This window comes from Capsicum annuum, chromosome 6 (assembly GCF_002878395.1).
Source record: "Capsicum annuum cultivar UCD-10X-F1 chromosome 6, UCD10Xv1.1, whole genome shotgun sequence".
NCBI lineage: Eukaryota > Viridiplantae > Streptophyta > Magnoliopsida > Solanales > Solanaceae > Capsicum > Capsicum annuum.
The window spans coordinates 82,802,110-82,813,176 of record NC_061116.1 but is presented as its reverse complement, the minus strand read 5'-3'; the positions used below and the strand labels follow the sequence as shown (position 1 = coordinate 82,813,176).

The 11,067-nt window shown below is 33.3% G+C and overlaps 1 pseudogene; it reads right to left on the bottom strand.

Moving 5' to 3' along the window:
- Positions 1–4,841: 4,841 nt before the first annotated feature.
- Positions 4,842–7,334, bottom strand: LOC124899502 (annotated as a pseudogene).
- Between the last annotated feature and the right edge of the window lie 3,733 nt (positions 7,335–11,067).

Below are 11,067 nucleotides of genomic sequence, written 5' to 3'. Positions count from 1 at the left end.
TAACTTAAACGAAAATAACAAAAATTTTAACATCATACATATAACTAAAGTACAAAACTATATCATACATTTATAACATACTGTTAGTGTATTTCATAGTTATTACTTTGTGATTGTTTCTAATATTAAATGTATGATTTGTACGCAAATAACAGTATGTTATACCAAAAAGAATTTGTATCATACATATAAAGGGAAAAGACATTGTTTCCACTCCATACTATACAAGAAAAGTCGAAGCCATACCTAAACTATCTAAGTGACCTATTACACACCTTAACTATATAAAGGTGATATTATTACCTCCCTGCGAACCCCATTCTAAGGAGTGTATGTTACACTTGTTTTAGGCGTGTCCAGCCTATTAAATAACAAAAGTAAACGGCTAAAAACATTAAAAGTACATCATCTTTAATTTCCAACGGATCTATTCTTATTTAGGCCAATTTAGGGCTCAAATCTAGGAAATCCTAATTCCCAAATTTATCTCTCAAAATCGAAATTGAAGAGCATTTGTTTGAAGAATTGGTAACTAAATCTTTTTAATCCTTTGATTTCTTACTATATTTATGATTATCTTGTCTTAATTTTGTTGCCATTTTCATAATTTTTATTTCCTCAAGTGTTGTTTAATCTCTCTTAAACCTTGTTTTCTTAATCAAGGTACTTTAATGGCTAAGATAAATTTGAGTAGACTTTGTAAGCAAGAAGAAGATCATAAGTTGGTCGAGGTTCGATGCAAACATGGACATCTTTTGCCTTTGATGACTTCATGGACCTCAAGAAATCCGGGTAAACGATATTGGACTTGTCCTTACTATGGGGTAAGTGAGTTTTTCCTTTAAACATTGATCTTGAATAGTGTATACGAATCTAATTGCTTACATTTTAGAATGCTAGATCATGCAATTTTTGGCTTTGGAAGGATGATTCTATTGATGAACGATTGAAATTTGTTATTCCTAAATTATTAAAAATAATTGGGGAGCTTGAGGAAAGAGTTGAATATTTAGCAAATTGTGCATTTTATGAACACAAAATAGTTGATGACAAGACTACTAGGACAACCAAATTTGTGGAGAGCAAAATAGACATGAACAAAATAGAGTTGTAAATGGACAATTTTCATGATGATTTGAAGATGATGAAGGCAAATGAGAAGAAATGGAAGATCAAGTTGGCTAAGTCCAAGAAAAGGAAAAAACAACTATGGACTACTCTTATTTCTGTATGTATTTTGGGTGTTAGCTTTCTATTTCAATTCATGTTCTTGAAAGGAGCTCCAAGAAAGCTGCCCTAAATTAAGTTGCTTTGTTTTTGTTATGTTTTAAGGGGCTGAAATTTGTATCAATTATTAGGTGTTACCTTTGACAAAACTATCAGGTTGTGTAATTAAATTGTTGTGTAATGAAATTGTAAAGTTGAACTTGACAGTTTTGGCTTTATTTTCAGTGGTTCTTTATGTTGTAATTTGTATACAACATTACAACACTAAATGCAGTCACAGTTGTTGTACAAGAACAAACACAAATTTCAACAACATCACAACACAAATTTAACATTAATAAATGCAGCCACAGCTGCTGCACAAGCACAAGCACAAATTTCAGCAACAATGAACTTACAACTGCATAATCATTAACCAAAAATGAGTGCCAATTACATATTGTTGCCAAATACATTTACAAAAAGATCAGTACTATTAAATTAATTATAGTTACAAAATGTAGTCGAAGCTGCCACCAATATCGGTGAACTAATTACAATTACAAAAAGCAGTAACAGCTGCCAACATTAGTGAACTACCAAAAAACAGTCTTAAATGCAGTCTTAGTTGCCAACATCAGTGAATTATCAAAAACATAGTCTTAAATATAGTCACAACTACCAAACTTTATACAAAGAAATCCAGTCACATAAGTAAATGCAGTCTTAAATATAGTTTACGCCAACTTCTCATAGAGATTGAACATTGGAGCTTTCTTGACTCAAGTGTGCAGCCTTGGACCTTGTTTGCATTTGTTTTTTGCCTCTCATTTTTTGTAGTTTCCTGGAGGTCATAGCTTTTTTTTCTTTCCACTTTACACCAGTTTTTGGTGTATATCCGAGATTTCCAGTCACAAATGCTGAAGACTTGGCAGTTTTGAATCTCTCACTTGGCATTTTGGGATGCTCAAATGAAGAAAGTGTTAAACTTTAGTAAATAAAATTTAGATAGTAAATGCAGTAGTAAACTTACATTAAGAATTGTGCATCCACTTTGTGGGTGAAGTAATCCTATTCCAACCACTCTTGATCTACCACTACACTAAAAAGAAAGAAAAGAAGATATTTAGTATAAGGTAAGCATAATTAGTTCACAACACTATCAAATTAAATGAAATACCTTTTCTGTAGAATTCTTTGGTGGTCTACCCCTTTCTCTTCCAGTTGAACCTCTCTCTTTTCCAATAGTAGGTGTTGTACTTGGACCTGTACTTGGGTCTGCACCAGCAGATGAACTTGGGCCAGGATTTGCATTAGTGCCAACAGCAGGTGTACCTGTTGGACATCTTATTTTGTTGTGACCCTTGCTATGGCAAGTGCCACATAAAATCTCAATCCCCCTCTTGGACAACTTTCCAGTTTTCTTTTTAGTTTCACCTTCTTCTTTCTTTCTATTCGTTCCAGGCCTACCTAGAATCTTTCTAATAGGAGGTGGCATAATAGAGATATTTTGTGATTGTGGCCACATCTTTATATTCAAAACTGGTTAAATAAAGAAACTATATGTGTTCATGTAAGTTTCTTTGGTGTACCAGTGAGAGATGTAGTTTACTGGTTCAAGTTTTTTATGGTGAAGAGCAGCCACTGTATGAGGACAAGGTATACCGTTCAACATCCATGCTCTACAACTACAATATTATCTAGAAAGATCCACAATATCCCTATATCCTCTATCAAGCACCTCATACCCTGTATCAGAATTCCATTCTATGTTGCACTTCATAGACCTTGCTGTATTATCATTTAGTACTTTAATAGCCATCGGAGAAATGTCACTGATCCAAGTTTCACAAAAATCCCTCATCTATCCCACTCTTTTCATCATTTTTACCCTTATCTCCTCTAACATTGTAATTATAGTTTTATGCCTAGCTCCTAAAATCCATGCATTAAAACATTCTGCCATGTTGTTTTCTATAACATCACACTTTGTTCCAAAGCTAAAGTAAACCTTGCTCCATCTCTTCAGATTAAAATACTTCAACTTATCTAATATTTATTCCCCCCTCCCCCAACATCTTCATATAACTAATGTTGTCCCTAAGCTCAGCCTCAAAGGTAGATCTTTCACACCTCTAAAAATATTTCTTCTTCTCAATACCTCTACATACAACATCTTTTGACCAATTTGCAAGACATGCTTTGCACACATTCTATGTTAAACATTTGATAAATATTCAGTTACAACAATTTCTATTCCCTATAACAAAAATAGAAACAATTACAACATAGACATAAACAGAAACAGTTACAATATAGACAGAAACAAAAACAAAAACAGAAGCAAAAACATCAATTCTTTACCTTTTGCATGTCTGTTATCACTATCAAATTTTTCCTATCTCCCAGCTAAAGATTTTCTTTTACAATCCCGATAAACCAACTCCAAGTGGTCTTATTTTCAATCTCAACCATTACCCATGCCAGTAGAAATATTTGATTGTTACCATATTTACACACAGCAACTAATAACTTCCCTTTTGTCACTCCTTTTAATAACATCCATCCAAACCAATGCACTTTCTACAACCATCTAGGAAGGACTTCTTCATTGCATCAAAACATAAGTAGAAGCCTTGAAACAATTTTCTACCATCTTTAAATGTTTCTTCATGAAGCTTCACTACACATGTACTACCTGGATTTGATCTTAACAACTCATCTCTATAATCTAAAATTCTCTCAAATTCCAGATTATAGTCAACCATTAGTTCTGCAATCACCTTATTTTTTGCTCTCCTACACACTGTTCTTCCAATATGTAAATCCAGTTCATTCTTAATAAGCAGCTGAAACTAAAAAATTCTAATATCCACACTACAAAAAAAACCGTGTTTAGCAACAGACCGATAATGTTGCTAATCAACATATATTCGTCGCTAAAGCAATTTAGGGACAGATCAATAATGGAATATGTGTCGTAGCTATATTGCGCGTTGCTAACGATTTAGCAACGAAAAAAATAAAATCTGTTGCCAGATTTTCAACGTCATAGAGACGACATATATCCGTTGCCATTTTTTAGCAATGAATATATTCGTTGTTATATTTATAAAAATCATTACTAATTTCATGTTGTATTTCGGAGTTTTGATTATTTCATGACCAAATATTTCATTTCTAGTCCGTCGCTAAAAATTTTGTTATTTAGTCCCTAATTTTTGTGACAAAAATTATGTTCCTCAATCCGTTAAAAATGTTTTTTCTTAGGCAATAATTAAATTTGTCGCTAAATTTGTCGTCATTACTTGTCCTCCAATGCCTTTTTTATTTGTATTTTGAATATTAAAAGCATATTATAAAATTCTTAAAATACCCAACATTCATATAAAAAAAGCCACATATATAGATAGCAAAATCTTCTTATAATATCCAACATTCATATAAAAGAATCCACATATATAGATAGAAAAATCTAAACATCCTCAACAGCAAACATAGCAACATGTAAAAACATTAGTATGTCCAAAACATCCTCAATACCTACATCCATCAAGTGTAATTTGCTGTTGCACAATTTTAAACGTTTCAATAAAATAGACCATCAAAAACCAATGCACTGATCGTCAAAAGTATCACAACTGATCCAGATTATTGCAATCATTATCTAAGGAATCAAGATTGTCCAAAGTAGTAGCCATAGGTGTGACAACTGATGGTGAAGAAACCAACTTCTGTACCTTCTCAGTGACAATGGGAATAAATTGATTTTTAAGTACGGGAATCAATCGCTTCACAAACGCATCCAATTTTGAATCTGCAGCTGGTACCGATTCATGTGAAGCTGAAGATAAAGTCTTTCCACAAGAAACACAAAGAGTTTGCCCGTAGTAGCCTTGGTCTTCAGATCCAAGACCAAATACTCTTCACTTCTTTTCTCCTCCGACAGCTTGGTAAAATGTTTTAATTTGATCAATAACAGATTTTGATAGTGTTTTTTCTTGCAGTATTTCTTCAAATCTTTCCTGTAATAGTAGAAGTGAAATTATAACGGATTTTACTTACAAATGATTAGCTACCAAAAACTACTTTAAACTAAAAAAATAAGAATTAAGTAAACTACTACATTAAGATTTAGTCTTACATGGACGATTCGGAAACGTTCATTAATAAAAGATTTTCCATCATGACCATGTGTGTGAACATACAAATGTAACTCATTTGGTGTCGGATATCGACCCATTTCAGCAGCCTGTAAAAAAGAATTGTTGAGCATTGTACTACAACAAAACTGCTGGAACATTTTATGTAAGCCAGAAATATTTCTAAAATCATAATTCAATTGGAACCTAGTTGGTCATCAGGTAAATATTATTATTTGTGTGGTCAAAACTATGTTAGCCAATTTCATATTTCATACTAAGCAATCACTGGAAAGAGATTGTTGCATTTTACTTCAACAAAATCACTGAGAACATATATTAATGAACATTTGGTTATATAAATAATGTAATTTCCCAACTAACAGAGTTTGAATAAATCTCTCCTTTAGCTCCGTCCCTGATCCTTGGGGACTATTTGATAAAATACATATGGGGAGCAAGTAGATCACTACTCATTCAGTGATATCTAACAAACTAAAACATATAGGAGAAATAATATGCATAGTCTTACCTGCAGTTACAAAATCAACAACTAGCTAAGATATGTTGCTGCAATTCTGTAAGATAAAAGTTCAGATACGAAATCATTCATGGCTTAAAAATGTCCCTATTTGACTATGAAAACAACAACAATATACCCAATGAGATCCTAAAAGTAGGGTCCAGAGAGGGTGGGATGTACGGAGAACTTACCCCTACGAGTAAAAATGCTATGATGAAAATGCCCCTATGGAACTATGACATAAATTTTCCAACTGAGGTGCCAATTTATGAACTAGCAATCCTCCGTTTCTTTTTAATTCTTACTTGATACTCATTTTCAGCCATTGATCAGAAATGAGCTCATCACGATGTCTATGGTTAAAACCAAAAAGGAGGCCTAACGACCCAAGCGAATGGTTTTTCACTATATTCCATGCCTAAAGCTAATGCCTTCATTCGAGAAGCAGAGATCGTATTAGGGGAACCAAAAGAAACATAATGAACTGACCCTTGAGAATGGTTATTCAGCCATTCTATGGATGTCTCCTCGATCCCATTTGTAAAAGTGTACTACTAAAAGTATATAAGGTCTTAATTCTATCCAATACATCTCGAAGAATATGTAAATATAAGAATCCTCAATAATACATCACTCTGCGACATATAAGCACAGTTTACACCATAAAATTTCAGGTTACAAAACAACAACAAAATAGAACATACAAAATACTACAGGGAGACAGAAACAGTAAAGAGTGATCACTTTTTTTGGACTATTTTAAAGTAAAAAAGTAGAATATGTACAATAACGACAAAGTTATAAGAAGTAATAGACAGGAAGCAGGAACTACAATATAGTCACTGAAGGTTAGAACAATGCAAAAATACAACATAGTAGTCTCTTTCAAAAAAGAAAAAACCAATACAATATAGTCCCTCCACTATCGCAATTAACCATTCACGCACTTGGTTTGCAACAAGAAACCACCACCAGCCCCAAAATAAATAGATGTACACATACACAGATATACATATATTAACACATGCAAATAGAAATTTAGAACCTAAATTATATTTATCTGTAGAAACGCAACAACAACATAACCTTGAACTAAGTTTAGACAGTCTCATAACAAATTATTGTTTAATACTTGAAATATATACTTACAAGTCTCTTTCGGTACTCTCCAATTGAGATAGATACTCCTGTGTGAGTTCCAGCAGCGACTTCTTTGCCGCCACGACGATTTGCGCATTTATTTTTGACTTTTCAACACACTTTGGATCTGCCCAAAGTCGCTGCTAGCTTTCCCAGACATCTTTAGGTATAAAATCTTGCCTAATCCCTTTCTCTTTGATTTTAACAATGAAATTTCTATACACAGTTGCTGCCTTACTTTGCGACTGTTTCTTTATTGCAGCATCACTAATGGAAGAATCCCAATAAAAGTGTTTTTGAAATAAATTTCCAAAATAACACATTAATAATGTGTTTATAAAAGTGAATACACTTTAAAAACTCAATTATGATGAAGATGTATACCTTGAATTCCCCAAAATAGCCATCTTTTATATCACATGAGACACCTTTCCAATTGACTCCATTGTGATCAAGCTCACTTTTGAAAGACTCGTGTATGCCATTGGAGCATGCTTTAGAAGGTTGTAATCTGTATCAATATAACGACATGATTTAGAGGTCTATTATAAAAAAATAATATATAATAATAATAATAGACCAAAAATAGACCAACCTTGCAGAAGTTATAGTAACAAGGGACTGCACATGGCTCCTACTGGAATTATCTTCTCCATTTGTGTTGCTACGATATAGTCCTCACCTACTTGGTTGGTTTGTGAAGACGTGCCTACAGCTGTTGAGTTGCTCTGATTTGGAGTAGTAGGAGACGTACTACCATGATTAGAAGTTGGAGCACCTATTCCACCAGCTATTTCAGGTGCAACTGTAGGAATGGGAATAGTTGGCATGTTTGCAGTAAGAACAGGAATATTACTCCTAGCTGCTGACTTTCCCGCATGCCTTATGCCTCCTCGACCTGTATCTCTACCCTGAGTCATATCTATTAAAAAAATTATACTTGTTAAAGTGGAAATAAGATACAAATTTTGCACAAGAAGTCACAACAACATACCTCACTGTTATTCTAGAATCCCATGTAACACTAGAATACTCATAACAAGAATCAACAACAGATCAAGAACCACTAACATAATAAGAACCACCAAAATACTCATAAGAAGAACCACCAACAGATCAAGAACCACCAATAGAACCACCAAAATGCTACAAAATACTCCCATTGTAATTTTTCCCACAAGAACTCCTCTCAAATCAAGAACCAACAACAAAACAAAAACCACCAACAGAATCACCAAAATACTCACAACAAAAGCCACCAATAGATCAAGAACTACCAACAGAACCACCAAAATGCTACAAAATACTTCCATTGTAATTCTGTCAACAAAAACTCTCAAATCAAGAACCAACAATAGATCATCAACCATAAAAAATAAAACATATACATATATATACACACACACAGAAAGCAGACCATAAGTTGATTATATTCATCCATTTTCAAGGATGAAGTAGATTGGTTAAGACCCTCATCTATTTGGTTTCTTAAAGTAGATGTACCTGCAGCTATTGTGTTGATCTGATTTGGAGCAGTGGGAGATGATTTAGGTGTTGTATGGTTTCTACCATCTCTAGAAGTTTGAACCATTGATGTAATGTGAGGAATTAATGGTTGAACTTGATTTGTATTATTTTGACCACCTATGCCATCAGTTTAAGGACTAACAAAAGTAGGAGTGAGAACAGTAGGTATACTTGCAGTAACATCATTATTACTCGTAACTGTACACCTGTCTCCATGCCCTGTGCTTCCATGACCTCGACCTCTACCTCTAGCCATATCTATAAGAAAATGGTATTAGTTAAGTGAAGATAATATACAAACTGAATATTACCAAGAGAACCAAACAACAATATGTAGATAAGGTATCAAAAAATGTAAAAGCACAGTTGTAACTTAAAAACATGGATGAGAAATGAAAGAGTCAAAAATTGACAACCAGAGCATAAAACCAGCTAAAGCAACAAGTTTTGAGTAAACAACAAGTAGAGACAAAGAAAATGATACTAGTTCGACAAAATGACTGCTCTCAAAATAAAATTTTGATACAATAGCATGTTTTTTATCAAGCACTAATTAGTATCTGTGTCTTCTTCAAAATCTTTCTCTTCATCTTCCTCAGTTTTCTCAGTTTCATACTTTTCTGCTGTATCATCCTCTTGGATTTCATTATGCTCTTGTAATAAACCATCATCAATGAGTTCATCCATTTCAATTAAACCACCATTTGGATCATGTAAGTGTATGCTTTAATCCATGGAAACATTCATGTATATCTCATAGACTTGAACTTTTTCAACTTGAAATGGAATATTTAGTTCTGCAGTTGTCTCAATTTCCTCATCGGGTAATTCAACAACATTTCTAGGTTTGATCTTCAATACAGCTGCCCAATCATCCTTGTCTTTTTTCTTGCTAGGATAAGACACATAACACACTTGAGTTGCTTGCATTGCCAGAATAAAAGGTTCATATCTTTTTATATCGGCGATGATGGTTAATGTCAACCAATTTATACTGATTATGCTTTTTAACACCAACATCCATAGTTGGGTCAAACCATTCACATTTGAATAGTATAGTTTGCTTTAAAGGTGCTTCACGGTATTCCACTTCTATAATCTCTTTTATCAACCCATAGAAATTACCAAAATTTGGATCTGAAATACAAACTCCACTGTTCATTATTGATCTTGCGCTACCATGAAAATCCGTATGAAACTTGTATTAACAAAATACATTGAATGACATGTAGCTCCTATCAATGGTCCACGAGCAAGACTACATAGGAATTTATTCTCAATATGATTGAGCCGGACCTATTTAGAAGATTATAAAATTAGTTCAATTTCAGAAGTCAATTTAAATGCATAATTGTATAAAAAATATTAATTTTTCAAGCCTTACATATTTCTTGAACCATATAGAGAAATTTGCTTCAAGGCTCTCATTTATTTGATCTTGAGAGACATTTGAAAATTTTTCTTGCAAACATTGCACAAACATACTTCATTTAAAGGAAAAAAAATTAATTTCAAGTCTTGATATATGAATATACTTATAAAATTAAGTTGATGCAAATAACTTTGTTACCTCACATATGGCTCAACCTCATCCCAATTTAGCAAAATATAAGTTTGGGCAGCCTTGATCTCTTGAAGAGTAAGATTCTTTTTTTTTATTCTCCCCATAATCGACCGGGATGGGTGAACATTAATAAATTTCCTTCAACATCTTCCAAAATACCACCATCATCATTTCGATCCACATTATAATTGCGTGTCATGACATGTGGTTCAAAATAATGAGAAAATAATAGTGTTAACTCTGTCATCAAGTAAGCTTCACATATAGAACCCTCAACGCTTGCTATTTCCAATCATTCTTTTAAGACTTTCAAGATACCTAAATAGAAAAATGGATAAACCACCATATGTGAAAAGTTAATAATAACATAATTGTCATAAGTTCAACTTAAAGTTTTACATTACCTTTCAAAAGGATACATCCATCAATATTGTACAGGTCCAGCAATCTTTGCTTCATATGGAAGGTGCATAGACAGATGTTCCATTGATTCAAAGAACCCAGGAGGAAATATACGTTCTAACTTGCACAAGATTTATGGAATATCTCCTTGTAATCTCTCCATATCATCCACTCGGAGAGTAGTCGATGTAAGATCTTTAAAGAATATGCTCAATTCTATAAGTGCCTGCCATACATTACTTGGAAGTAGTTCACAAAAAGAAATAGGCATCAATCATTGCATGAACACATGACAATCATGATTTTTCATGCCAAATAAACTTTTCGCAGTTGTGTCTGGACATCTACCCAAATTTGAAACATACCCATCTGGAAATTTTAAGCCTTTCACCCAATTGAACAAGATAGTGCTTGCTTCCTTGTCAATGGTATATATAGCTTTGGGATATTTTCCAGAAGCATCCTTTGCCAACTGAGGTCGATTACAGTACTTGACCATATCTTGACGAGCTTGTGGATTGTCTTTGGTTTTCTTATCAATATTGAGGACCGTATTAAATACA